The 25,074-nt window shown below is 52.8% G+C and overlaps 1 protein-coding gene across 4 annotated transcripts in view; it reads right to left on the reverse strand.

Annotated features, from left to right (window-relative positions):
- Nucleotides 1-15,728, reverse strand: part of KCNG2 (potassium voltage-gated channel modifier subfamily G member 2) — a 111,943-nt gene extending 96,215 nt beyond the window's left edge. For all 4 annotated transcript variants that reach the window (XM_074022314.1, XM_045378261.3, XM_065533578.2 and 1 more), the window contains exon 1: nucleotides 15,653-15,728. The gene's annotated coding sequence lies outside the window, so the exon portion shown is untranslated. The remainder of the gene's footprint in view (nucleotides 1-15,652) is intronic.
- Between the last annotated feature and the right edge of the window lie 9,346 nt (nucleotides 15,729-25,074).

Genomic DNA, 25,074 nt, shown 5'->3' on the forward strand with positions numbered 1-25,074 from the left:
AGTGACCTTCGAACTACCACCTGTGGAAGGGTCTCTGGCTCAATTCCAGTTTTTGGTGGTTAGTAATATGTTGTTATGACAATTTGTGTCCAGGTTTTTATGTGAATATATTTTCCATTTCTCTGGGATGAATGCCCAAGACCACAATTGCTGGGTCATGTGGGAGTGACATGTTTAGTTTTATCAGAAATGGCCTGTTTTCTAGAGCTGCTGAGCCATTTTACATTCCCAGCAAGGCATGAGGGGTCACTTCTCTGCATCTCTGTCAGCATGCGTTGTTGTCAATATTTTCTATTGATTTCAGCCACTCTGGTAGATGTGTAGGGGCATGGTGGCTTTAATTTGCATTTCCCTGAAGGCTGATGGTGCTGGGCGTCTTTGCACCTGCTTGTCTGCCTTCCGTGAGTTCTCCACAGTGAAAGGTCTGTGCGCACACCTTGTACATGTCTAACTGGACATGTTTTGAATGTTTGTTTACTGTTGATTTGGAGAGTTCTTTATATATTCCAAACTTGGGTCCTTTAGTGAATATGTGGTTTGCAAATATTTTCTCCCATTCTGTAGTTTTACCCTTCATGCTCTTAAAAAGTATTTTGAATTGATGAGGTCCAATTTATCAAGTTCACCTTTTATGGATTATGCCTTTGGTGTCAAGTCTAAGAATGCTTTGCCTACCCCTGTATCCCAATGATTTTCCTCTAAATTTTCTAGAATTCTTACGGTTTTATGTTTACATTCAAGTCTGTGATCTGCTTTGAGTAGATCTGTGTAGCAGGTGGGAGGTTTAGGATAAGATTCTCCATCTTCCCCCCACCCCACCCCACCCCATCCATGGATGACCAATTGTACCTACATCATTTCTTGAAAAGGCTTCAGATGGCCAGGCGTGGTGGCTCATGCCTGTAATCCCAGCACTTTGGGAGGCCGAGGTGGGCGAATCACAAGGTCAGGAAATCGAGACCATCCTGGCGAACACGGTGAAACTCCGTCTCTACTAAAAACACAACAAATTAGCCGGGCGAGGTGGCGGGCGCCTGTAGTCCCAGCTACTCCGGAGGCTGAGGCAGGAGAATGGCATGAACCCTGGAGGCGGAGCTTGCAGTGAGCCGAGATCCGGCCACTGCACTCCAGCCTGGGCGACAGAGCAAGACTCCGTCTCAAAAAAGAAAAAAATAAAAAAAGGCTTCAGATGTGGATTTTTTGGTGGATATTCTTTATCAAATTGAGGATCTACTTCTAGTTTTCTGGGAGTTTTTATTATGAATAGATGTTGGATTTGTCAAAAGCTTTTCTGCATCAGTTAATATGATTGTCTCTCTCTTCTGTTGACATGGTGGAGTGTAGTGATTGATTCTGAATGTTGAACCAGACTCGCGTGCCTGGATTCAACCGCATTTGGTGCAGCACCTTTATTCATTGCTGGATTCTATTTCCTAATGTTTTTGTTGAGGGTTCTGCATGTAACTTCATGAAAGATACTGTTCTATAGCTTTCTTTTTTATTTTTAAATTTATTTATTTATTTATTTTAAGATGGAGTCTTGCCCTCTCACCCAGACTGGAGTGCAATGGCGCTATCTCGGCTCACTGCAACCTGCCCCTCCCAGGTTCAGGCGATTCTCCTGCCTCAGCCTTGTGAGTAGCTGGGATTACAGGCACCCGCCACCATGCCCGGCTAATTTTGTACTTTCAGTAGAGACGAGGTTTCACCATGTTGGCCAGGGTGGTCTCGAACTCCTGACCTCATAATCCACCCACCTCGGCCTCCCAAAGTGCTGGAATTACAGGCATGAGCCACCACACCTGACCTATTTGCTTATTTTTGAGACAGAGTCTCACTCTATCGCCCAGACTGGACTGCAGTGGCGCCATCTCGGCTCAGTGCAACCTCTGCCTCCTGGGTTCAAGTGATTCTCATGCCTCAGCCTCCTGAGTAGCTGGGACGACAGGTGTGCACCACCACGCCTGGCTAATTTTTGTATTTTTAGTGGAGATGAGGTTTTGCCATGTTGGCCAGCGTGACCTTGAACTCTGGGCCTCAAGTAATCTGCCTGTCTTGGCCTCCCAAAGTGATGGGATTATAGGCGTGAGCCACCGGACCCAGCTTATAGCTTTTTAGTCTTCTTTTTCTGTAATGTCTTGGTTTAATGTGGTCACCAGGTATGGCTGAGTGAGGAAGGGTTCCCGTCTCTTCTTTGAATGTTCAGTAGAATGAATTCTTCTTTAAGTATTTGGTAGAATTTTCCAGTAAAACCACCAGGTCTGGAGATTTTTCAGGATTTTTTAAGAATTAATTTTGTGACATATTATTAATATTACTTTGAGGCCCTTCGTCTCTTCTAATCTAAGCACTGGATGTTACAAACCTCCCCCCAGAACTGCTCTGCCTGTATCTCACATATGCTGCTCTGTTGTATTTTCACTTTCATTCAGTTCTATGTATTTCAAATTTCTCTTTGAGACTGCCTCTTCGACCCATAGATAATTTTAAGGCATGTGATTTAATTTCTGAGTATCTGGAGATTTTCCTGTTGTCTTTCTGCTTCCTGAATCTGTAGGTCTATGTCTTTTGCCAAATACGGGAGGTTTGGGGGGCATTCTTTCTTCAAATACTTTTTCAGCCCCATTCTTTCTCCTTTCTTTCTGGGGCCTGATGATACAATAATTGATACTTTTGTAATCATCACACAACTCCCTGCGACTCTCTGTCCATGCTTTCTGGTCTTTCTTCTCTCTGCTGTTGGTGTTGGGTAATTGCTGTGGGTCAGGTTCACTAATTCCATCCAGTGTGATCTCCCCTTTACTGTTCGCCTCATGCAGTCAGAGTTTAGAAAACTATTGTTATATGTTTCAGTTATGTAATTTCATTTTTTTCTTTTTTATATCTTTCATTTCTTTGCTAAGATTTTCTATTCTTTCATTTGTTTCAGGAAAACCCATAATTGATTGGTAAATCATTTTAAACCCATCATTGATTGGTGAAGCCTACTTTAAGACACTAGTCATATAAACCAACATCTGATTCAGCTTGATGTTGGTGTCTGTTGTCTTTTTTCATTTATGTTTTGGGTTTCTTGGTTCTTGATGAGTGATTTTTTTTTTTTATTGTATCATGGACATTTTGGATATTTATTCTCTTGTATGTGGAATCCAGTTGTCCCAGCACCATCTGTTGAAGAGACTATTCTTTCTCCATTGCATGGTCCTGGCACTCTCATCAAAAGTCAGCTGACCGCAGACGTATAGGTTTATTTCTAGAATCGCGATTGTATTCCATTGATCACTCTGTCTCTCCTTAGGCCAATACCACACTAGTTTACTTACTGTAGCTTTGTAGTAAGTTTTAGTAAATAGTGTGAGAACTCCAACTTTGTTCTTTTTACAGATTTTTTTTCACTTACTTTGTTCCCTTGTAAGTCCATATGAATTTTAGGATCAGCTTGTCCCTTTCTGCAAAAAGCTAGGATTTTGATAGGAATTGCATTGAATCTATAGATCAGTTTGGGAGTATTGCCACCTTAACAATGTTAAGCCTTCTGATCCATGAACATGGGATATCTTTCCATTTCTTTAGGTCTGTAATTTCTTTCAGCAATGTTCTGTAGTTCTCAGCATACAAATCTTACACCTCTTTGGTTACATTTCTTCCTAGGGATTTTACTCTTTTTGATGCTATAGTAAATTGTCTTCCTAATTCCTTTCCAGGTTTTTCATCGCTAGTATACAACAACACACTGAGTTTTGAGTATTGTTTAACTCTAACTCCTGGTTTGTTTTTGTTTTTGAGAAAAGCCTGACTGATGCTTCTCAGGTTGGACAGTCATCATCATTCAGAGACTGTGTATATATTTACTTCTAGGTTTTTCTAGGTTTTTTGTTTGTTTCTTTTTTATACAGGGTCTCACTCTGTCACCCAGGTTGGAGTGCCATGGTGTGATCATAGTTCACTGCAGCTTCAAACTCCTGAGCTCAAGTGATCCTCCCACCTCAGCATCCCAAGTAGCTGCAACTACAGGCCTGTGCCAGCACACCTGGCTAATTCTTTTTTTTAGAGACAGGGTCTTGCTATGTTCCCTGAGCTGGTCTCAAACTTCTGGGGTGAGCTTTCCACCTTAGCCTCCCACAGGGATTCTGGACATGAGCCGCTGCACCTGGCTACTTTGGTTTTTAATTTTTGATTTCTACGTTTCCTGCCTTGATTCACCAGGACTCGACATCAGTATTTGACATGAGATGGGACCAAAGCTGGGTTGGCCTGCCCTGTAGAGCTCCCCTTCTGTGCCGGGCAGCCCCCAGCCATCCCCCTCCAGGACCGGACCTGGTGCTTCCTCCGGGCAGCCCCCAGCAATCCCCCTCCAGGACCGGACCTGGTGCTTCCTCCGGGCAGCCCCCAGCAATCCCCCTCCAGGACCGGACCTGGTGCTTCCTCCGGGCAGCCCCCAGCAATCCCCCTCCAGGACCGGACCTGGTGCTTCCTCCCTCCCCACTGATCAGAAATTCTCCAGTCTCATCTTGGTCCTCTTTGTCCACCCTCTCTTCTCTCTTTTCCAAGGCTTCCTTTTCAGTTTCTCTTTTTGTCCTTTTCACCTCATTTTTTCCTTTAGACTATTTCCAAGTCCCCTGCCCCCTTCCCCGGCTTTTAAATCAGATTCTGCCTTTGCACATGAGAAGCCCAGCTGGGCGCTGACAGGTTCTGACGGATGCTCTCCCTCGAGGTTTCATCCTCACGGGCCCTTCCACCCAGGCCGAGCGCGATGGGCAGGCGGCTCCGCGAGGCTGGCCGTGTGGACGGTGCTGAGACCAGAACCCACGGCCAGATGCCAATGAGCACAGGACAGCGCCCACAGACCCTACAATCCCACCAGCCCCGGAAAGTTGGAGCCTCAGGATCGTGGGAGGAGGAGCTTTAAACCCGGCAACAATGAAGGAGACGCAGAGGGCAGCCACGGGCATTTGGCCACATTCTTGTTTTTTCTGGGTAAGGTGACCGCAGCTCCTAGTGTGCAATAGGACGCCTGGGCCGCCCCATCTGAACAGTATGTCTTGAGTGGGAGCGAGTATCTGCCTTCCCGGGGGCGAGGCTTAGAACCCAGAGTTGCATAAGTGACAGGTGTGCCGGGCGCCTGGAGCGCGGAGTGTGGTCGGTGCGGCCCCAGCAGCTGCTCAGAGAGCGGACTCCGGGGCCGAGGCTGAGCCGGGGGCTTCACAGCTGCACCTGCTGCTTCGGGTGTGCGCGGCGGGAGGGAGGAGGGGCGGCCCGGGGCGAGGCCACGGAGAGAGAAGCTGCGGGCCCGGGCCACGCACGTGGGAGGCGCGAGGTCTGGAGCTCTGCACTAAGTCGTACGCTTCTCATCTGTAAAATGGAGTGAACGCACCAGCGCAAAGGCTTCTAGAAATCCCGGTGGGGTGACGTGTCTGAGCCCTCCGTGCCGCGAGGTGGTCGCTGAGCTTCTCCTGTGAGGGCGCCGCGTGCTCGGGCGTTTACAGTGGAGCAGAAACCTCGTCGTCCACGTCCTGGGGCAGATGCGGGGAGCGCGGCAGCGTGAGGAGCGCGTGAGGTTTGCTTGCGGCACCGCAAGACCGACAGGCTCAGAAGTGCATCTCCCTCGGAGGATCCTTCCTTCCTTCCTTCCTCCTTTCTTCCTTCCTCCTTCCTTCCTCCCTCCTTCCTCCCTCCTTCCTTCCTTTCTTCCTTCCTCCTTCCTTCCTTCCTCCCTCTTTCCTTCCTTCCTTCCTCCTTCCTTCCTTCCTTCCTCCTTCCTTCTTCCTTCCTTCCTTTTTCCTTCCTTCCTTCCTTCCTTCCTCCTTCCTTCCTTCCTCCTTCCTTCTTCCTTCCTTCCTTTTTCCTTCCTTCCTTCCTTCCTTCCTCCTTCCTTCCTCCTTCCATCCTTCCTCCTTCCTTCCTCCCTCCTTCCTTCCTTTCTTCCTTCCTCCTTCCTTTTTCCTTCCATCCTTCCTCCTTCCTTCCTCCCTCCTTCCTTCCTTCTCCTTCCTTCCTTCCTTCTCCTTCCTTCCTTCCTCCTTCCTTCCTCCTTCCTTCCTTCCTTCCTTCCTTCCTCCTTCCTTTTTCCTTCCATCCTTCCTCCTTCCTTCCTCCCTCCTTCCTTCCTTCCTTCCTCCTTCCTTCCTTCCTTCCTCCTTCCTTCCTTCCTCCTTCCTTCCTTCCTTCCTTCCTCCTTCCTTCCTCCTTCCTTCCTTCCTCCTTCCTTCCTTCCTTCCTTCCTCCTTCCTTCCTCCTTCCTTCCTTCCTCCTTCCTTCCTTCCTTCCTCCTTCCTTCCTTCCATCCTTCCTCCCTTCCTTCCTTCCTTCCTCCCTCCTTCCTTCCTTTTCTTTCTTCCTTCTTTCTCTTTCTTTCTTCTTCTTTTCTTTTTTTTTTTTTTTTGAGACGGAGTCTCGCTCTGTCACCCAGGCTGGAGTGCAGTGGCTGGATCTCAGCTCACTGCAAGCTCCGCCTCCTGGGTTCACGCCATTCTCCTGCCTCAGCCTCCCGAGTAGCTGGGACTACAGGCGCCCCCACCTTGCCCGGCTAGTTTTTTGTATTTTTAGTAGAAACAGGGTTTCACTGTGTTAGCCAGGATGGTCTCGATCTCCTGACCTGTGATCCGCCCGCCTCGGCCTCCCAAAGTGCTGGGATTACAGGCGTGAGCCACCGCCCCGGGCGGAAGACCTCACTTTCATGCAAAAACATCAGACTATGTGAAGAGCTCCAGGTATCCCTGACCCACCCACTCGGAACCCTCAGTCCATCGACATGTGTGACCCCGAGGTGCAGACAGATGCAGGCAGGCTGAGGTGGATGCTGACCCTCCCTGGCGAGACCAAACCCTTCCCCGGCAGCTTTCTCCTCCACAGAGGCCTTTCCAGCTCAAAGGCGCCCCCGAGCTCTCTGCAGCCCACGGCTTCAGGCTCTTTCTCACATTTAAACATGAATAAACATGAGGAAGTTTGCCCCTGGTGGGAATCTGAGACCCCACACAGACCCTAGATCCATGAGTAAGGGTGGAAAGAAAATTCTATGTATGCATTTTCTCTTTCTAGCCTTAAGTCAATGCAGATTTTGGAAAACTGCCCTTGAACTGAAAAGGAAAGAATATTATTTTCTTCTTTATAACTTTTGCCTGGAGAGGTTCTGAAGCCCTTAGTTCTGGTTTTATTTGAGAAAGGGTCACCATTACAGTCTGAAAAGGAAAGCTTCATGTATTAAAAAGGAGAGAAAGAGGCCAATTCATCAGTAAATCAAAACATCCTAAGGAAGAGTTAGAGAATCCACGTTCTGACGCTTCCTCCTAGCAAGTATTAATTTTACCAATATTTTTCTAAAAACCATCATTTGAGAGATAAAAGACGACCTCTGATTCTAAAATGCTTTCTTCTCAAGGCCTGGCTGGAGTTAAGTGAAGCATTTGAAGGATCCTAGAATAATTTCCATAACTCAGAGGCCCCCAGCAACGAGTGAGATCATATCACAGGCAATGCAGGGCACGGTTCAAGAAACACCGTGAGACTGTCCACCACGAACGCTCAGGGGGCTTGCTGATGGCCCCACGCCCCAACCCCCATCACAGCGGCCTCGCCTGAGACCACACGGTGGTTTCCATGTGAGCTTCATGGGCTGGACGCCTGGCTCTCAGCACCTTTGAACGAGGGTCCCTGAGTCCCACTGGGTGAGATTGAGACCTGCTGTCCTGCACCCTGGAAGGGAGAGGAAGACCCCAGGCAGAAACCAGTCCTACAGACAGGCTCCTGCCACTTGTGTGAGCTGTCCTAGCTGCCTCCTTCCTCTGTCACGCTAATGTCCCGAAGCTCTGTGTGAACAGACACAAGCTTGGGCCTGGCTGGGTCAATCCACCTGCCACTCCCTGGGGCCTTCACTCCAGTCTCTCGTCATTTTTGTGTTTTCTTGGCTCTGCCCTGTCCCCTGGGCACGAATGTGTACACGTGTGTGTGCATGTGTGCATGTGTGCATGTGTGCATGTGTGCATGTGGGTCTGCGTCTGTCTATATTTCCTCCTCCCCCACAACTAGACTCTAGATTTTAGCAGGTGGAGACATTTTTCTAGCTCTAACTCAGCACAGAATCCAACTCACACTCAACTCAGAAACGTCTGCTAATTTAACTTCCTCTGGCCCTGCAGCCACACATGGTGGATGCGTCCTCAGGTGAAGAGGCTGCTGCCCTGCAGGACGCCAGGCGGCACATGGCCACCAGGACCACAATGAAGACCCGAATGCCAGAAATGTGACAAATGGGAGACAAGAAGCCACTAAGATCGTCACTGAGAAACAGACGATAGAAGAAGGAAAAAGGCGATGGAGAAAAACATTCGGCCTTAGCCAGACGTCATCAAGTGCAGCATTTTCTAGAAACTCAACCTGTAGCCGGCACACCTCCGTGTGGGTGCAGCCAGCGGGGCCCACGTCTGGGGGAAGCTCCGCAGGTGCCGGCCTCGTCCTGAGTACGCGGCATGACCAGGCCCTCCTCTCACACCTCCTGCTGCGTGTGTGTCCTAATGACCATGTATCCCTTTTACAGCAAAAAGCCACGTATTTGGAAAATCAAGAAGAGGTCAAAGCACTGAAACACAGTGCGGTGAGGCGGAGAATGTGAAGGATGCACCTGGCGCAGCTTTCCCGAGAAACGAGCTGGCATCACGTGTGAGATCTTAGTGTTTCTAACTTTTGACGATATGCAAAGTTTCTTCAAAGATGTAGCTACAAATACGTCCCTGACAGTGGTATTTGGAACATCGACAACCTACATGGCCAATAACAGGAGGACACAGAAGCAGAGTTTGACAAATCCAAACAAAAGGATGCGTTTGATATAACGACATGAAATAGTCCCAAACATGCACGAGAGCCTTCACCCGTGTGCGTGTGTGCACGTGTGTGGTCATTCTGTAAATAAGCATTGAAACTATCCTAATGTATTAGCAGCTATTACCTCTGGTTAGTGGCACTCTTACACAAGATTTTTTAAAAGTAATTTATACTTCTTTTTAATTTTCATTTCCAAGTCTTCTGTGATGAAAGTGTACTGCTTTTAGAATGCAAGAGAAAGCAATAAAAGGCATGTTAAATTGCATTTGTTGTACCTGGAAGCCTGACAGAGGCCCTCTACTTGTTCCCGTGGGGCTCACTGTTGGCTTCTTTTTGATGCCACATTCCCTTTGGTGTGAAATGATTTCAGAGGCCGACAACCGCGATTCACATCAAAGAGCGTCAGCCCAGCCTTGACTGAACTGCACAGACTCCAGGAAGCAGTTGGTGCGTCAGCAGCTATGGGGCTGGGTATGTTTTTGCACCTTGGCTCAGGACCGGCCACGGGTGCACCTGAGCACCCATGGGAGGGCCCCCCATAGCCACAGCCTGTCAGGGGAAGGACCTGGGCCTCTGATGCAGCACCGGCTCCAGCAGGGAGTCCCAGGTGTGTGGCCTGGGTGCTGAGTGCCTCCTGGAGCCTGGCGCAGCACTGGCCAGCGGGAGCTCAGCACACAGTGTGCACACCCCATGCAGTGACCAGTGGGTGCTGGCAGGCAGAGTCCAGCAGGGCCAGGGTCCAGCAGCTGTGGCTGGTGCCTTCTGACCCGGGCAATAACACGCTCTCAAATTCCCTCTTCTTGTGGGCTTTGGGAAACAGGTCACGTAGGCCTGCAGTGAGGGTGGCCAGGTTTGGTGTGGGGTTGAGCAGCACCTTTCCAAGGGGCCTCGGTGCAGAGAACGGCACAGACCCCGAGGCGGCAGGTGCTCTGGCCACCCCATTATCGTGCTCCCAGGTCTGGAGACAGTCAGTGCCATGCAGCACTTTTAAAGGGAACAAGATCCCCATGTTGAGGAATAATCTGCCACCAGCAAAGGACCGGCCTGCTGCAGACCGGAGCTCCCTGAAGGTGAGACAGGAGTGACATGGCCAGGCCAGGCCTAAGATTCTGATCCACTGGCACCAACCCTGGAGAAACCAACTCAGAAGCCTCAGCATGGCCCCAGGGCCACCACAGCGAGGAGAAACTCAGAGGCAGCCCAGTCGCAGGCACTTGCTGGCATCCTGGAACCTCAGCCAGGACTGGGGCCTGTGGCCGGCAGGTGCTGGAGGGCCCCAGCTGAGCTGTGAGGGCTCCTAGACAGGAGGGCAGGCTCCCTGCCCGGGCAGGATGGGACAGAAGGCCTCCTCCGTCAGCCCAGCAGAAGCCTCAGACCACAAGCGGTGAGAATCACGGCCGGCCCTGCAGGTTTCTCAGGAAAGAAACGTGATGGGACCCCCCAGAGTCACAGGCCCCCTCGCCGTCCCCAGCACTGTGCATGTACCCCCTCCTAGCCACTGTTTTCTTCACCCTAGAATGTTTCTGTTTCTAATTTGGCAAGTATTAAATAAGCCAATGATATAATTTCCTATCTTCCCTCTTCTAGAAGATGTCTTTTCTTTTGGCAGAAAACAAGGGGAAATTAAATCAAAGAAATTTGTTCACAGTCAGAAACTGTCGTCCTGAAGTGACTGTGAACCTCTGGGAAGACGAGCTGGAGGCCTGGAGGCTGAGGGGGCCGGCCCCTCCTGTGACTACAGAGGTGATCAGGAAGCCTCAGGAGTGTTAATTATTTATTTTATTTTATTTATTTATTTTTATTTTGAGACAGAGTCTTGCTCTGTTGCCCAGGCTGGAGTGCAATGGCACGATCTCGGCCCACTGCAACCTCTGCCTCCCCGGTTCAAGCGATTCTCCTGCCTCAGCCTCCCGAGTAGCTGGAATTACAGGTGCCTGCCACCATGCCCGGCTAATTTTTGTGTTTTAGTAGAGATGAGGTTTCACCATGTTGACCGGGCCGGTCTCAAACTCCTGACCTCAGGTGATCCGCCCACCTCAGCCTCCCAAAGTGCTGGGATTACAGGCGTGAGCCACCGCACCTGGCCAAGCATTAACTTTTAATGCATTTTATTTCCCCAAAGCGTTTTCATTCCATTGCATCAATTGCTATGACATTAAATAAAATATACCGAAATAAAACCTGTCATATAATTTTTTCCTGTTAATCTGCACACACAGACATCCCCTCCAAAAGAACAGGAAAAAAAAAAAAGCCAAGAATCTCCTCCTGGCTATAACCGATGGTGCTAGAGCCACTGTACACTCAGAATCTGTTATCTGCCAGGTTGGGGGTGGCTCAGGTGTGCACACAGGTGTCACTGCCTGGGAGGGGTGTCCTCGGGGTGTGAACCTGAGCCGGGAAGGAAAGCAGGGGAGCCAGCCAACTGTCTGCTTAGCCCTGGGTGAAGAAGTTACAGCCAGGCCTACCCCACTAGTGCCGACGCTGCAGGGGGCGGGCTGGGACAGGTGTCCAGGCCACGCTCTCCACACCAGAGCGGCACAGCTGGGAGAGCTGACCTTCACTGCACCTGCCTCAGGGTCCCCAGACACCCCTCCACGAGCCGCGTCCACTTGGTCTTCTAAGTGCTTTTTGAACATTTCTAAATCGCAGAGAAAAGGTGAAAGGATCCCTTTAGCTGTCGGTAGTTTGGGCAGCTCTTTCCATGATTTTTAAACCCACAGTGAGAAAAACATTTTATGCTGTGACCAGGAGCACACAAAACTAACCGCACAATGTGTGAAATGCTCTTACTTTCTGTCGATTCCATCTCACTACGAAAACGCAAGTCACATCCACAAATCATCATTTCCAAAACTTCTCAGACATGAGCGTCATGTAGGATATGTGCTAAGAATCAATTCCAGGCCCACCCTAACCCACCACCTGGAACCCCCGGAGAAGGGGTCCCCAGAGTCCCCGGCGAAGTGGCTTCCCATTAACGAGGTGATGAGTGTGAAGGGAAACGCGGGCAATGAAGTCATCCACGTGAGGGCGGAGACACGGGTGAGAGAACCCCCTGCTGGGGCACAGGAGCCCCTCTGTGCCCTGCACCCGGAAGCTGAGCCAGGAACAGCTAGGACCACACAGCCTTTGCCACTGCGCTAATCCTGTGCAAGAATACATTTGTCTCTTCGAGCTAGAATTTAGTAAAAACTGCTGCCACATTCAGATCAGCCTGAAGGTTTCTGAAGCTCCACTGGGCCCCATAATTCTAGCCTTTGATTTCATGCGCTCACTACCCACGTCTAATCTAAGATTTAAACTCCATCGCTTAACTATCCGAGAAGGTTAAAAATATCCACAAGGCCATTAAACTCTGGGAACTGCCTCAGAGGCCTCCCGGGCCTAGCGTGTGCGTCCCCTCCTTCCCGGGGCCTGGGTGAAGGGTGGGTGGTGTGGGGCAGGTGTGGCCCCTCCACAGGCCCCAGCTGAGGAAACCTAGTAGGGATGGAGGACCTGGACCTGCTGGACTGAGACACGAGGATCCCCTCGGGGGAGAGGAGGACACTGGCGAGGCCTGAGGCCTTCACAGGTACCAGTTCTCACAGTCTCGGCTTCCTTAATTGACTAAGGCAACATAAAGGTCTTCTGCGCTATTTTTACATTACATTTCAATTAGTCTTTTTCTATATTCACAATCAAACTAAAATAGTGCATGCTTTTTTTTTTTTTTTGAGGGAATGTATTACTGATTTTGACACAGATCAGAGCATCATCATTCAGTCCAACCCTCTCATCTGACGCGGCGGGAATCAGAGATCACCAGTTAAAGCCCTGCCCAGCATCTCTCGGCTGCCTGTGACATCCGTATGGCTGTCTGCAGAGGGAGGTTGTCTGATAGTTCACGGTGCCTCAACAGCACGGAGCTCCTCGTGGCCAGACCATTGGCAGCTGCCTGGCGTGGTCTCCCGTCTCATGAAAAGGCTGAACCGGCTGTTGATAAGATTCCTGTTAGCAATTCCATGAGTCTGGGTGAACTCCTGGCCACGCCAGGGACCCATTTTGACTTGGCATTTGCTTTGGGTGCTCCTCGCCGTGATTCCCCAAGCAGACCTGTCCCTACAAACCAGACTGCGGGTGAGCGGAGCCTGCGGGTGCCCACGGAACACACCAGGCCGACTGCAAGCACAGGAACCATCCCACCTCCCGTCTGCTCAGCGCCGACCGCCAGGGGAAGGAACTGCTGAGGCTCCTGCAGGAAAGTCACGGCTGCGAAGGAGCCAGTGCTGTGTTTCTCCGACACCAGCAAGGACCCTGAGTGCCTCCCACACGGAGAGGCGGGGTGCATGTCTTGTCAGAGGCAGGCTCCCATTCAGCCGGTTTAGGGGGCCGAGATCCGGCCTCCCAAGCCTCATCTGAGGAAGGGGGTCTTAAATACCCTGGGTCACCGTCCGCCCTTGTTGGGCTCCTCCCCACAGGCTGGGCCGCCTGATGGCAGCCCCCGTTTCTGTCTGAGCAACCTCACAAGCAGCAAGGGCTCCTTTCCTCACCACCAAGAACATCCCTGACCAAGTGTTAGCCCTAAGATGTCCCCATTCCTCAAAAAGTTACCCCCCCACCCGTGGACAGGCGCGCAGTGCTCAGACACAGGTGGCCGTCCCTGGATGCCCTGCGTGTCCTCGTCCTGCAGGCCCTGCCACCGCTCCCGGCCCGCAGAGCTCATGCCTGGCGGCACAGCCCCATCTGCTCCCTTCACTCCCGCCCCCACGCCTGCTAGGGCTGCAGAGCGACGCGCCTCCCACAGAAGCAGCCCTCCGTTCTCGCTGCCCTCCAGGTGCCTGCCTGAGACCCACTTCTTCCGGAAAACCAGCCCCCAGTCATCAGACAAAAGAACAACAAAGCTGCGCAGATCCTCCCGAGACATTCAGAACCCAAGCACCTGTTTTTCACCAGGGCAAAACCCACCACACTATCGTTTCGGACCGGCCTGTTCCTACCAGCATGATCCGTGAGTGGAGGCACCTGCACCTGTGACTACAGCCATTTAGCCTCAGCCGCCCGCTGGGCAGAAACCCGGAATCACAGATCGGCTACCCGCCCCCCACATACTTCCTGTGCGCCTGGCACAGGCAGGGCTCAGCCAGGCGCTGAAAAGGGAAGCTGAGCAGCCTCCTGCCCGTGGCAGCTGAGAACTCACTTCCCTCCTTTTCTTCTCATGCCTACGAAAACACCATTTTTTCCCTTAAATTATCGAAATCTCAAGATTTAAAACACACTTTTGCAGAGTGGAATATAACTATTGGCACTGGCCTTGGACAGACCTGGAAGTTGTTTTTGTCACCTCTCCCCGGGGAAGATGCGGACACAGCAACCCTCCGTGACAACAGTGTATACGCCCGAGAACGTGACAGCCAAGGTGACCTCATCCCCAGAATGTACCACAATGCCCCCCAAATTCCCAGACTGAGGGGGCTCGGCAATCCCATCCCACTGACGGACTAGGAATTGCTAAGGAAGAAGCTTCGGAGGCCAACTGTGTAGCCTGCACCAGCCCAGAGAACAAGGGTGGGGGAGGAGGGTTCCCGCTTCTACGGACCTGCTGGGGGTCTCGGGAAGCCTCCTGGACTCTCAGCAGAACGAAAACCGCCCAGGGCTGAGGCCGTGCCCCTGTGGCATGTGGCCCGTGGGGTCACCCAGCTGTCTGGGCAGGGCTGAGGGTGGAACAGCCTCTCCACTTAATCACTCCGAGATCTCCCAACTGGGTCAAAATCCATTATTGACAACCTGCCTGCCTGGAGCACACGCGGAAGCCAGAGGACTTCCCGGAATGCTCCAGGCAGGTGGAATTGTTCCCAGCCCCCTCGGAGGAGGTGACAGAGGGGTCCCCGCAACCCCTGCTGTGTGGGGAGACCTCGGGAGCCAGGAGCGCGGGCGGCGGCTCCACTGGTCACCCCGAAATCGCAGGACGCCCCAGGGTCTCCGGGACTCGTGGGTTTGGGAGAACATTCGCGACGCGGAGCGGGCCCTGTTCACCTGCCGGACGCCCCCTACGTCCGTCCGAACCCGGGAGCCCCGCAGCAGGGACCCTCCTCATCCCCAGTGACCACCGTCCGGACCGGGCTGCGCTCGGCGGGCAAGGCTGGGAGCCCCCCGGACGGGAGGACGCGGCGCACGGGCTCCGAGTTTGCAGATTTCGCGGTTGCGGGAGCTGAGCTGGGTCTTCTCTCCCCCAGTTCGGGCCGCGTCCCTGCGGGTCGAGGAGGCAGACGTGGGGGCGCGGTCGTGTGTCCGAGCGGGAGTGGGGCGTTCATCTCCGGGAAGAAGGGGGACCGGGAAAGGCAAAGCGCGCCGAGCGTTCGCCCACCCCCGCCCTCTCTCCGCGCGAGCCGGGTGCGCCCCCAGCCGAGCCGGGGCGGGCGCCGGGAGAGTCGGGTTTTCCGAGACCCGCGCCCCTTCCTCGCCTTCCGCTCACCCGGGCTCCCGCAGGACCAGCGCGGACAGACGGGGCGATGTGCGGCCGAGACTTCCATCCACGCGCGCGGCGCGGCCAGACCCGCGAGCGCCTCCGGCCAGGCGCCCTCCCCCGACCCCCGGACTCCCGGCGCTGAGCAGGAGGGGGCGGCACCAGCCCCGCCCCGCCCGGAGCAGCCCCGGTCCCCTTGGCCGAAATGGGGGGATTCCAAGGTCCCCTCCCACCCTCCCGCGCCCGCGCGCACCGCGCGCCCGGAGAAGAAGCTGCGCGCGGAACCATCGGACAAGAGCCCGCGCCCCCCGGCTCACCGCCCACTGCGGCCCCGGCTCCTTCGCCGCGGACCCCCCACCCTCGGCCCCACGGCGCGCGCAACTTTACCTGCGGTCCAGACTCCGCGAGCTGCTGACTCCGCTTACCCAGCTGGCGGCCTCCTCGGGGCGGAGCGCGGCGTCTCTGGAGCCGGCATCCCAGACTCCGGCACCGCCCCGCGCACCGCCCCCGTCCCGGCCTTCGGTGGCGCGGCGCCCCCTCGCGACATCCGAGGGTCCCCAGGGGCGAGCCGACCCCTTACCGGGTCTGGAGCGGGGGCCACGTCCACCTGGAGGAAGCATGGAGCCCACCCAGCTGCCCTTGGGGCGCAGGAGGCCCGGGCCCCACTCTGCACTCCGCACCCACCAGCGCACGCCCTGGCGGGCACACACGCTCACACTCACATAGGTGTACACTCACATCGACAATCGGTGCAACTCACACACTCACTGCCACACTCATAATCACACACAGATGCACACTCACATCGACAATCGGTGCAACTCACACACTCCCTGCCACAGTCATAATCACACTCACACAGGTGCACACTCTCAAATAAACAATCATAACTTCACACTCACACAGGTGCACACTGACTCTCACATACACACTCAACTTCATTCACAGGCACATGCATACACACACTCATAACCATATTCACCCAGGCACACATGGACACACACACGTGCACACTCACATCGGCAATCCGTGCAACTCACACACTCACTGCCACACTCATAATCACACACAGATGCACACTCACATCGGCAATCCGTGCAACTCACACACTCACTGCCACACTCATAATCACACACAGATGCACACTCACATCGGCAATCCGTGCAACTCACACACTCACTGCCACACTCATAATCACACACAGATGCACACTCACATCGGCAATCTGTGCAACTCACACACTCACTGCCACACTCATAATCACACACAGATGCACACTCACATCGGCAATCCGTGCAACTCACACACTCACTGCCACACTCATAATCACACACACAGGTGCACACTCTCACATAGTTTTATAACCCTAGTCATTAACGCACACGCATGCACACACTCGTAACCACATTCATTCAGGCACTCATGGACACATGCACACACACACTTGCATACACACACACTCACACTGTGGTCATTCCAGAGGCACAGGCTGCCTGCTGCCTGCTGTGACCACTCCCAAGCAGCCTCTGAGGTACACGGGAAGAGATGAGGAACCCGGCCCAAGACTCTGAAAGGACAGGACTGTGGGTTTTGAGTCAACAGCCAAGGCACTTCTGGTGGAGCGGATCCCCAGGAGACGCCAGCTGTGAGGATTCCGGACGCGTCTGTGGGATGGATCCTGGAGCCGCAGCGGAGCCTCTAGTGTGTGGATGTTTCTCATTTGCATCCACAAAAAGGAAGTGTTCCTCTACAGCTCCAGCCAGAGCACCAGGGCTTGGAAGGGAATATTTTCTCCATGGAAACATCTACCAGATTCAGAGCAGGAGGTGCCTGCACTGCTGTCCCTGAAAGGGCAGAGGCTGCCTTTTTTTGGGGGGGCGGGCAACTGGTGGTTAGCAGAGGCCTTTGAGACTGAGCAGAGCTGCCCCGGGGACATTGCTCTGAAGGTCCAGTGGACGTTTGCAGCTGCAGGAGGCAGAACCAACCAGGACCCCTTGATCACAGAAGCCCCTGTTAAACACACTCGTTAGAAAAGTAAACAAGATAACAGATCGCTCTGTCTGTGCCTGGCACGCGGGGGTTGCCCCATAGCTGGTGGTTTGGATGTGGGGGGTCTGAAGGGTTTCTCAGGCTGCGCATTCTCTGACCTCAGTCTATTCTTCTTGGCCGGGTTCAGCCCTGGCGCCTCTTTCAGACCCTGCACCTTGACCCAGTCTCTGGTGGCTGTGACCGTGCAGAGTGCAGCCAGCCCATCACCTCCCTTTTGCAGACTCTATACCTCTACTGATCCAACCAAAATGCTCACCAGCCTTTCCAGGCACCACATCACATTTCAGACAGCCCTGGCTTGCTAGTCAACTTAAAGCTCTAGGTCTGTGCAGTTGTTGGTTTATTTTTCCCCATGATTTTCTGCTTCTTGATTCTTTAAAAGTCTAGGTTTTGTATATTACAATTTGTCCCTAGTACATTGTATTTCACTAGTTTTTATGAGGTTAAACTTTTTCATGAGTCTTGTCAGATGTTTCAGATCTTAATTCTGTTATTCAGCTTATTAGCTTCCTTCTCATCTGAAGCCATTGGAAAACTGCTAAGTGGAGCTGGGCCATCCAAATCATCAGTATAATTCATGTTTCCAAAAGAAGGGGTCACACCAGCAAGCCCGGGTCCCTGACTGCTGCCCCGATGCCAGCCACGGGTCCACTCCCACCCTGCTGGTTCATTTCCCATTTTGTTTGGGAGGATGTCGTGGAGACTTTCAGAAATCAAAATACAATGAATCGGGCATCCAAACTAGTAAATCTGCCAATATCACACACAAAAAAAGACAGCAAATAATGTGGTCTGTTTAATAAGTTTTTTTAGTATTGGCTAATATCCACCAATCTGGGGGATGGGGCGAAGTATGACCCCTCGGTCCTGGAGCGGGGAAGGGTCTGTGTACCCTGGACCAAGTTCCTAACGCGTGGTGCCTCAGTTTCCTTGTCTATAATAGCAGAACACGTGTTGCTGTTTTACTAATTAAATGAGACAATGCTAGTACATATCTGGCTCACGGCAAACAAATGATCGTCATTATTTTAGGTGCTTGCAAAACCCATCACAATCTGGAATGTTTCCAGAATGTTGAAACACTGAACACATCTGCAAACTGAGTCTTGAAAATGGGACCTGGGACTTAGAGCGAGGACGCAGTGCGGTATCCTGCCCAAGGGCAGTTCGCCCCTGCACCGCGTGGGGGTGAAACACGTCCCTTGACAGGCGATTTGTACAACCCAGTTCTTTCTCCCTGTGATCCTGTAAATCGGTCCCGTGTCTCTCGGATGTGGGCAGGCCTTGTGTGTGTTTTTCTCCCCCTGTGATCCCGTCAATCGGTCCCGTGTCTTTCAGATGTGGACAGGCCTCGCGAGAGTTTCCCTCCTGCTGTTGTCCTGTAAATTGGTCCCGTGTCTCTGGGACGTGGCCTCGTGTGTGTTCCTCGTAACTCATCTCTGTTCTCTTCTCGTCTCCCTAAGCCACAGACTTCCTCACCGTGTGTGTCTCCTTCCCGTTCATGGTTCCTGTTGCTCCGTCTCTGAACGTTGGATGTTTCACACGTTCCCCTTCTTCTTCTGATTGTTGTTGACAGCGGAGTTAGGCAGACACTGAGGGTGTTGGGCCTTCCAGCTGCTCAGGTCCCAGGACCCCTGCACTGTAGGTGTCCTAAGAAAGCGCCGGTGATGGGCTGCAAGGACACAAGGATTCGGGGACAGGCCACAGAAGGTGGGACTCGCTCCGTTCCATGCTCATGACCCCCCTTTCTAAATCACACACTGTCACACTCACAATCACACTCACACAGGTGCACACTCACATCGGCAATCTGTGCAACTCACACACTCACTGCCACACTCACGCACATGCATGCACACACTCATAACCACATTCATCCAAGCACACATGGACACACTCGTACACACGTGCACGCTCACACACACTCTCGCACTGTGGTGATCCCAGAGGCACGGCTCCCAGCTGATGTGCCTGCACCTTCCTGTAGCTTCTCTTTTACGAAAGGAACAGACTCTTTAAGATGTTTTCTGTCTGTAACACACGCTCATTGTAGAAAATGTGTGAACTTTTTGTGAAAAACACAAAGAAGAAAACAATAAATCACTTCTAACTCCCATCTTCATCATCCAAACTTATCCCTGTTAACAGTTTGACACCTAAACACTTTGGTCTCGTTTGTTGTTGTTGTTGTTGTTGTTGTTTTGAGACGGGGTCTTGTTCTGTGGCCCAGGCTAGAGTGCAGTGGTACGATCATAGCACCTCCTCGGCTCAAGTGATCCTCCCACCTCAGCTTCCTGCCTAGCTGGGACCACAGGTGTGCCACCACACTCAGAGAATTTGGTTAGTTTTTGGGGAGACACAGTCTCACTATGTGGCCCAGGTTGGTCTTGAACTCCTAGGCCCAGACAATCCTCCTGCCTTAGCTTCCCGAAGTGCTGGCTTACCAGGTAAGAGCCACTGTGCCTGGCCTACTTTGGTCATTTTTTATGTAAAAATAATTTTTGGTTTATGATACAAAAATCGCATCATAAATACACACTGGGCAGGGTACACACACTGCACAGAAGGAAATGCACACTTTCCATTTTTTCCAGTCTCCAACACCATTTTAAACAGAGCTCCATCCTGGGGATGCTGTCACACTTTAACTTATTTGACATTGATGTTTTCTCCAGTTTTTCACCGTCATAAAATTCTCTGCCATAAACATCTTCACAGACAAATCTTGACCCACTTTCTTGACTGTGGTGACATTGCTGAATCCCAACCAATGTATTATTAGAGGAAAATCCTTAGTGTGAACATTAAAATTGAAATTTTATTTCTTCAAAAAAATAGGCACAGTGGCTCCTTTTTGTAATCCCAGCATTTTGGGAGGCTGAGGCAGGAGGATCGTTTGAGCCCAGGATTTCAAGACCAACCTGGGCAATATAGCAAAACTCCGTCTCTAAAAAAAAAAAAAAAATTGAAAAATTGTCTGAATGTGGTGGCACATCCCTGTAATATTAGCTACTTGGGAGGGTGAGGTGGGAGGATCACTTAAGTCCTAGGAGTTGGAGGCTACAGTGAGCTGTGGTCATACCACTGGACACCAGCCTGGGTGACAGAGAGAGACCCTGTTTCAAAAAAAAATAGAAAATAAAAAATAAAGAAAAGAAAAGGAGGAAAGGAAGAAAAGAAAAGGAATAGTGAGCTTGTGTGTCCACGGGCTTATCTGTCTTGGGTGCTAAGCCTCTTGGGCAGGGGTACCTTCATATATGTGTCCTTGGGCCTCGGCATGGGCCGGGCTCTGAAGCATGTCGTCGGCAAGCATCCACTGAAGGTGGAAATGAGGAAGTGGGTGGGACTGTCATAAACTTAGATGTCAAACTACTTTCTTTACTATAAGTTTCCAAATTAGTCATTTTCTTCTAGATAGTTACTACAATTTTCATTTCTTGGCTGATTTTCAAAATAAGATGATACATGCTGTGGCTTTTCCGAGATAGAATTGACACCTACAAGTCACCCATTTAAGTTGTACCGTTCAGTGGCTTTTCATTTACGCAGCGCGTACAGCCATTGCTACATCCATTTTAAAGCATTTTCACCACCCCACCGGCAAACCTGTGTCCCTCGGCCCTCCAGACCTCCGCCCACTCCCTTCCCCGTGCGTGGTACTGAGGGGACTGGGGAATCCGCCTTCTGCAGTGCGGGAGGAGCTCCCACGGACGTCGGCCCCTGGGCTTCTGTCCGTCTTTTGGACGCGTTCATTCTTCTGTGCCTCTGCCTGGCTCTCTGCTCTCTCCCTTCTTTTCTGTTTCTTCTTCATGGGAGATTGGGGCCCGTTTCGGGCATCTGCAGCCTCCTCTCTGCATGTGAGGGGAAGAGGCCGCTGCGTGGAGGGGCTTCTGGTCCACTGGGTGGCCGTTCGAAACGCTCATCCTGCTGTTTCCAGTCCCTGATGTCTCACGTGCGTTTGTAGCGTGGTCTGTGTCTGTGCGGTTCCCCCGGTGCCTGCAGGCTCGTCCCTCTCCTAGGAGGCTCCCGGTGGGTGCTGCCCTGGCGCCTCCTCTCAGTGCCAACCGGCTTTGACAGCAGACACTTCACCTCACAGGAAACATAGGGTATCTCTGGGGCTTTCTCAGGCTTCCTCCTGTGTTCATTACTTTAATCTCTACCCTAAATTCCCTAACTCTACATTTACTGTTACTCTATTTCCTCATCTGAACTTGAGCTCCAGGTGGGAAGCCGTCCACTGAAACAAGCACACGTTCACTCCACGAGTTGCCGTCTGCCGAGTGCACTCTTGGAGAGGGAGACGACTCTGCTCTGGGGTCTCGGACCCACGTGTGGCACAGAGGATAAGACCACCTTCCGCTCAGCTAATAGATGTGCTCCTGAAATCTGGGTAAATTCAGACGCTGGAAGTGGATTGAAACGTAAACACGTCGCTGGTGGGCTCTCTGACCAACGGGTCTGCATGCCAGATTCTTTTGTAATGTAAGCAGTTGCGTTCTTACCGAGCTGTTGGCAAGGGAGGAGTTTTATATGCTGAGTTATCTCAGCCCGGGGGGCATCTGAGCAGTGACCTGCGCCTTCTGTGATCACTTCCTCCCCTCTTGCTGCATGTGGTTGAGGCCAGCAAGCAATGCCGTGCGGTTTTTATATTTGTGAACGTTTATAATCAGTGTCCTTAATGGACAGCTTACATAACACTTCCCGATAGTGCCTTTGCTATTATGAAACGTTCCTGATGCAGTGAGCAGCCAGCGCTTCCTCCGAACATCTCATCGTTTCGTTTAAACCCACAGCGGAACGCAGTCGTCCTTTCTGCCTCTGTCAGTTTTGTGCTGTGAATGTAACATTCCATTTCACTACTGTCACAGTTCTGGGAAATGGCCTTGGATTTGATGAGAACACCCCTGTAAGTTATTTGCACTGCCCAGCCCTGCACCGTGTGCTGTGAACGGTTGTGGGTGCCTGGGGCTTCCTTTGCCCCCAAATTACTTGGCATCCATGACATTCTGAATAGAGGTATTTCTCTTTTGTGAATAGAGTGGTTTACTTTTATGCAGTTCAATAAATATTTGTTCACATGTTGTGTGAAGCACGTACCCAGCGCTGTGTGCCGGGCACTGCAGTGCCTGAAAATGCACCAGACACAGCTTCTGCCCTGGAGAGGCTGGAAAACTCTGTGGAAGGAGGCAACACCCTACGTAACTAGCTGCATTAAAAGCCACACGCGGGAACGGTATGTTGATACGACCCAAGACCTGGAGGTGCTGTTGTTGCTCAGGAAAGACAATGGCCCGACAGTGTCAGCTCATCCTGTAAAACGTGCTTTAAATTCTACCAAAAACACAAGCTGCCCCCAGCCCCGGACTTCCATCTCCACAGAAAACTTGCTCAGATCATAGAGGCAGGAGGCAGCACTGAGAAAGAGGGAGAATCAGAGGGCGAATGGAGGGAGAAAGTGCTAGAGAGAGAGAATGAGAGGGAGGGAGAGACAACCAAAACGGAGAGAGAGAGAGGGGGATGCGGTGGGGGGCAGGGAGGGAGAGAGAGGAGAGAGAGACAGGGAGGGAGGGAGGGAAGGAAGGACACAGTCCCCTCTGTCCCCCAAACCCCGTTAGAGCAAGGAACCATTCTCAGATGAATAACAAGCCGCAGGCATCTTGGCCTGCCTTGGAAGCAGCCATCTTCCTGATAGCAGGTCAGTGCATCTGAGCAGGTGCATGGCGAGAACAGGTGTTTCCTGCAAGTGACAGTGAGGATGGCGCAGAAGAGGCTCAGCGGGTGAAGCAGAAAGTAAGGGACTCAGCCACCCACAACAGTGGTGGCCCAGCCTTCTGGGATGGGACTGGGTTTTGGGTCTGCGTGTGGGGACCACGCTTCAGGGTCTGTGTGGCTTCTCCCTAACTGTAAAAGACTAGCCTCTTCCTCCACCCCCGAATCCGGGGCGCACTGGGCCAGCACAGCAGCCCCTACAGGTCTGCGCTCGGTCTTCCCCTGTCTCCCGCCTCCTGTTCACCGCTTCAGACTCTCCCGCTTCTCCCAGAAGACGCCACTCCCCGGGAGGCGCACAGTCCTTTGTGTGCTCATCTTTTAAACATACGCTGCCTCTCCCTCCGTGAGTGGCAAGACCACTGCCTATAAGGACATGTGCATTTCAGGCAGAACGCGCTTAGGATGGGAGGCTTCCTGCATGCGCTGCCGCCTCGCACCCGTGTTAACAGAGCCCTTGCACCGCATCCTCAGAAGGCCCCGCCACGCTCTTGTGTCTCCTTCCCGTTCGTTCTTGCAGGGCAGCTCAGGCATTCGGGGCTTTTGGCGGTGCTCTGCTGGGGAGCGGGATCACTAGTCCCCGGGGCCCGGGGTGAAAGCAGGGGTGCCCTGGTCTGACCACACCAGTCTGCGGCCTTGCCCCTGCCCATGGTGAGAACCGCAGCTCCACAGCGGGCGCCATGGAGCCGGGCTCCCCGGGACAAGGAGGGGCACGGATGTCCCTCTCCTGCGCACAGGAGGCACCTCTGAGCAATTTAGGAATTTCCGTACTTCTTATGAGACTGGAGTCTGGTCATGGCCTCTGGAATACCAAGGACAAGACAAGGTCCCTGCGCAAAAAGCCTGGGAGGCTGCTCCCGACGTGGCCCGGGAATTTCCCGCAGCGGCCCCTGTGGAGGCTCCTGTCCCCGCCAGCGTCCAGCCCGCGAGTCCCCTTCCTCATTCTGCCTCTCGCGTGTGCACCGCGCTGTGCGCCTGAGGCTCTAAGGCCCTGTCCGTGGATGCGCTGCTTTCCCTGCGGGGCGCCTGAGTCAGCCGGGCTCCAGGGCCTCCTGTGCTGCTCAGCGCAGCGCTCGGCCTGTTCGTGTCCTGCCCCCGCGGCGGGGGGCGTGCGGGACCCCCTGAGAGCAGCGGAGCCGTGGCGTTTCCATCCTAGGAGGACGCGGGGATTCCGTGGGAGGCGCCTCACTCTACAGATGCCGCGGCGAGCCCGCCCGTGCTGCTGACTCACACCCGTGTGTGCGCCTGTGTGCCCAGGTCTGTGGGATGGGAGTGCATGTGCGAGTGTGCGTGTATGTGCACGTGAGTGTGAGCGAATGTGTGCATGTGTTCATGTGTGTGTGGGTGCGTGTGCATGCATGTGCATGTGAGTGTGCATGTGTGTATGTGTGTGTATGCATGAGTGCGTGGATATCCCTGTGTGAGCGTGTGCATGTGCGTACATGCGTATTAGTGTATGTGTGTGCGTGTCTGCATGCATGTCCATGTGAGTGCGTGCATGTGTGCGTGTGTGTGTGCATGTGTGTGGGTGCGTGCATATGAGTGTGCATGTGTGTGTATGCGTGTGTGTGCGTGTGAGTGCATGCATGTGTGCCTGTGTGAGCGTGTGCATGGCTACATGCGTATGTGTAGGTGTGTACGTGCATGTGTATGGTGTATGTGTATGCATGTAGGAGTGCGTGCGTGTCGTGTGTGAGTGGGTGTGTGCATGCATGTTCATGTGTGTGCACGTGTGTGAGCGTGCATGTGTATGTGTGAGTGTGCATATATGTGCGTGCTCTATCTCCTCGCCACGCCCCAGTGTGTGCAGGACCGGAGCCAGGCGCCCTCCCGAAGCCTGGGCTGGCGTTTGCGCGGTGCCGCTCGCCACGCTGTCTGTGAGAGAAGCCCGGGGGCCTGCACCTGCCCTGTCCAACCACTGGAGCTCCGGTCCCCAGAACCCAGAGGCCCTGAGCCGGCCGACACAGCATCCCATAGGGACCCTGGGACCGCCG

This window comes from Macaca fascicularis, chromosome 18, assembly GCF_037993035.2.
Source record: "Macaca fascicularis isolate 582-1 chromosome 18, T2T-MFA8v1.1".
In the NCBI taxonomy this organism is placed as follows: domain Eukaryota; kingdom Metazoa; phylum Chordata; class Mammalia; order Primates; family Cercopithecidae; genus Macaca; species Macaca fascicularis.